This window comes from Nematolebias whitei, chromosome 2, assembly GCF_014905685.2.
Source record: "Nematolebias whitei isolate Nwh7 chromosome 2, NemWhi1, whole genome shotgun sequence".
NCBI classification, from domain to species: Eukaryota; Metazoa; Chordata; class Actinopteri; order Cyprinodontiformes; family Rivulidae; genus Nematolebias; species Nematolebias whitei.
This window is the reverse complement of record NC_056499.1, coordinates 40,287,918-40,292,737: the sequence shown is the minus strand read 5'-3', so window position 1 is coordinate 40,292,737 and position 4,820 is coordinate 40,287,918.

The window sequence follows — 4,820 nt, the reverse complement described above, 5'->3', positions numbered from 1 at the left end:
TCAGCCTCACCTGCTGAACGATCTCCACTCATGCTTCTGGTTCACGACCTGCAGTTGTCTTTAGAGGTTCAGGTGTGGACTCTCTGCCTGTTGTCAAGATGTTGTGAAGCCTCCTCTTCTCTTCTCCAAGTCTCCTGAGATCACAAGTTCAAGTTGTGTTTATTTGTCATATGCAAGGATAACACAGGGTTAACAATACAATGAAATGCTTAGGATGAGAAGAACCGATTTGACTCGCTAAGAACTCAAAGAACAAACAAGAAATACTAAAAGCATGTAATAAGAGTACACAAAAAAGTACCAAAAAGTGAGGAAGTAATTATATTTACATTGTCCCAAAGAGAGATGGTGAACAACAACATGGTAGAATATAATGATGCAGCAGGATGAATTTGAATGAATAAGTATCTCAAGGTAGTAATATAAGCTAAAATGCACAATGTATACAGGAAGATGATCTTAATTTAGCTGAATGAGAGTGGGAAGTAACAGTCTACATGTGGGAGAGAGAGCAGAAGTGCCCACCAGTAGCTCTCTCTTTACTGGTGGGGGTTTTCGTCCCCCCCAACAGGCAGTTGACTAAATAATGGCCAGAGTTGCTGCAGTATATGTAAGAGTTAAGAGTTTTTGCATCTCTGTTTCTCTTCAGATGTTAAGCAAGTTCACCCAGTTTGCATCGGTTCTGGTTCAGGGAGAACAAGGTGTTTGACTAGAACGGAAGAAAGGGGAGGTGAACCAGAAGCGAGTCGTTCACGGTCCTTGTGGTTTGCTACCGGGTGTTTGTAGGCGTGAGCCTCACTCATGTCGTGAACACGGAAGTGGAGTGATTGTGGGAACTGTAGTCCCACTCTCTCCTTCGTTCCCGGAAGCGTTCATCGATGGAGACTGCCAGTTCAATCAGCTTGTCAAAACCCTGGAGTTCGTCTCGTGCAGCTATCTGGTCTTTAATTGGGTCAGACGGAGAATTTAGAAAAGTACCTTTGAAGCGCCGTTTCGTTCAACCACGTCTGAACAGCGAGGATGCAGAATTCGAGAGCGTACTCTGCCAGTGGACGTAGGCCCTGATGTAAGCCAAGTAGCTGCTTTACAGCGTTGGGTTTCAGCAAAGGGCGGTCAAAGATCTGAGGCCTCCTCCTCTGTTAAGAGACAGTTTTTCTCTTAACATAAACTGTTTCCTTCACCCCCTATCAAACCCCAAAACATTGTCATCCCTTATGTTGCTGGGGTATCAGAGAAATACAGGAGGATTTTCAACAAACACAACATCCCAGTACATTTCAAACCCAGCAGGACTCTCAGACAGAGGCTGGTCCACCCTAAGGACAAAAAACCCATATACAAACTGAGTGGTGTAGTGTATGCGGTCCAGTGCAGCGAGGAATGTCCAGACCTCAACATTGGGGAAACTAAACAGCCTCTTCACAGACGCATGGCTCAACACAGAAGAGCCACCTCCTCAGGACAACTCAGCTGTTCACCTCCACCTCACAGATAAGGGACACTCTTTTGAGATGGTTTGAGAGGGGGGTGAAGGAAGCAATTTATGTTAAAAGAGAAAACTGTCTCTTAACAGAGGAGGAGGCCACAGATTTCCAATTTCAAAAACATATAATGCAACTTTAAGACAGTAACCCAGCCGGTTTTCAAACCTGATGGGAACAGAGGGGCCTCATCTGTGAATTAGAGTAACAAAGACCTTAAGAAACCCCTACTGTTAAGGCGTGAGGTGTGAATTGTCAATCTACATATGTATGTGTATCTTATCTTACTCAGCCTTATAACCTGAACCCCTCACTCACTGCTCTTTGAATTGAGAAAGCTCCTCGGATGAGGAGCAAAAGGTCTTCTGTTGCAAAGTCAAGTTGTTTTTGTATTGAACGTTTTTTGAATTTGTCATGGCCACTGTTTTGGGTCAGGCAGAACTCGTGAATTACCGTTTCTGCCTTTTAAAGACTCGCTGGTATATTCCTCTGATGGAAAATCCAAACAGCCGAACTGATTCCTTACGCCGAAAGTCGAGCTCTCTATTCCTACCTTCATGTGTGCTGCTAGAGTTCACAGTCCTGATAATAGCTGCACCAGCTCTCTGACACAACTCCAAATAATTCAGTCTGAGTGCTGCCGAGCTTCGACACATCCACACGAATTTGTAGACAATCCAGATTTCACCAGCCAAACAGCAAAAAAAACCATTTGTCATCATGAATCCAATGTGTTTCTGTCGAGGTAAGAGGGTCCTCCTTACACCGAATTAAAGTTTTAAATCAAAGCTAAACCTTAAGCTAAAAATAATCTGTATACAAAAAAAAAAATCTGTATACAAGAAACAAAACTACAACGAGTGCAAAAACAATAAATGATGAAGAAAAATATTGAATTTTAAATATAGATATTGTGATGCATGCTCAATAATCCAGGTAGAAAAATCTAAAAAAAAGGTAAGTTTGGTCCTCTGGACATTAAAAAAAACAACAACATAAAACGTAGAAACGTTTTGTCTTTCATCCGAAAGTCTTCTTAAGTCTGAGGTGCTGTATTCAGCTCAGTCTTATAAATAGCTAATTATAAGACTGAGCTAAATACAGCACCACAGATGAAAGAAAAAATGTTTCAGGATGCTGCTGGTGGCGCCATATTGGCCAGCGCGACCATGGTTCCCATTGCTACGAAGTCTATGTCAGGGTGTCCCATGGTGTCTTCCGACCAGGAGGGACTTGCTGTCTCGGTTGTGGGGATTGATATGGCACCCCAATCCTCAACGTCTTCGGCTGTGGCCACTGCAAGGCTAGGACAGCAGCTGACTGGAGTTTCGAGCCCCGTCAGACGCACCATCCTGGGCGCCAGAGCACCCTCTACTCGTTAGCAGTACGAAAACATGTGGCGTCTGTTTTCCCAATAGTGTTCTGATCACAACAAGGATACAGTCTCTTGTACAGTACCCACCATTCTGGAGTTTCTCCAGTCTCTCCTTGGTAAGGGTCGCTCTCCTTCAACGCTTTAAGTTTATGTAGCGGCAATATCCTCTAATCACGCTGGCATTGATGGCTGTACGGTAGGGAGCCATAATCTAGTCTCTCTTTTTCTGCCTGGTGCCCATAGGTCACACCCGCACACAGCTCCACGAGCACCAGGTTGGGACCTGCCCTTGGTTCTCGAAGCTCTGTGCCGCCCTCCTTTCGAGCCTCTGACACAGGCGGACCTCAAGTGGCTTTCATGCAAGATGGCATTTTTGTTGGCTATTGCCTCAGCAAAGAGGGTCAGCGAGCTACATGCTCTCTCAGTCAGCCCGTCATGTCTCAGGTGGGGCCCCGAGGGCTCTTGTGTTAACTTGTGGCCAAACACTGCATTTGTACCAAAGGTGTTATCTCACTCTCACTGTAACCAACCGTTGAGGCTGGCACGTTTTCAGCCTACGCCTGGTAAGGGGTCTGGATTATTGTGCCCGGTGAGGTCACTGGAGGCATACGTTGCAGCTACTGCCGTGATAAGACATTCAGACCAGCTGTTTGTGTGTTATGGAGGCCCTAGGTTAGGCTGTCCTCTTTCCAAACAGCGCCCCTCCCACTGGATCGTGGAAGTCATCTGCCACGCCTATACTGCAGGGCCCGGCCCCCTGCCAGTCAGCTTGAAGGCACACTCTACCAGGAGCGTCTCCGCTTCCTGGGCTGCCGTGAGAGGGGTTCTGCTGGAAGCAATATGTGCTGCTGCATCATGGGCTTCCCCAAGCACGTTCATCAGATTTTACAGAGTTAACGTGTCCACCCCTCATCCCCTGGGCCAGGTTCTTCTACAAGGGTCCTCTGGGCCTCCTCAGTGAGGTGGGTGTTTAGGATTCCTTGTGACATCGTTGGCATTTCATTCAGTGCTTTCAGCATCGCCCTCTGGCGGTCAGGAGGGATGAAATGGAACGAAAGTTACGTATGTAACTATGGTTCTATGAATCCCGGATGACCGCCAGAGCTTCGCTGTCACTCAGAATCCTTGCATAACCATTATGAACATAATGATAAATCTGGTAAATATTTAGCAAATCAACTTCAACATAATAAGGAAAAATCTCTCATTACTACAATTAAAGACTCCGTGGGAAATATCACCAATGCCCCACAAATAATAAATATCACCTTTAGACAATTTTATCATGATAATAATAATAAAGAAAATGACTTAAAAGAAATTGATTTTTTCAATAATATTACACTCCCACCACTAACAAAGGAACAGGCAGATATCTTACATACCCCACTTACATCCACAGAATATGAAAAAGCTTTAAACAAAATGTCAAACAATAAGGCTCCAGGATTAGATGGGTATCCCCCTGAATTTTATAAACATTTCTGGAAGTTGCTGTCACCAATTTTTGTTAAAATGGCAGATGAAATTAAAAATAAACAATTCATCCTATATTACATGAATACAGCACTAATTTCATTACTTCTCAAAACCAACAAGGATCCCACTCATTGCTCTAGTTACAGACCTATTTCCTTAATTAACACCAATATTAAATTAATTAGCAAAGCTTTAACGGCACGTATTGCATCAGTTATTTCATTTCTTGTTCACCCAGATCAAACAGGATTTAATAAAGGCAGGCATTCCTCAAATAATACACGTAGACTCTTCAACCTCATACATTTATCCCAACAAAGTAACAATAAAACAACTATTCTCTCACTAGATGCAGAAAAAGCATTTGATAAAGTAAATTGGACATTTCTAATAAAGACATTAGAAAATTTGGTTTTGGACAGTCATTTATTCAATGGATCAAAACCTTCTACAATAAACCAAAAGCAGCAATTATAACAAATAAC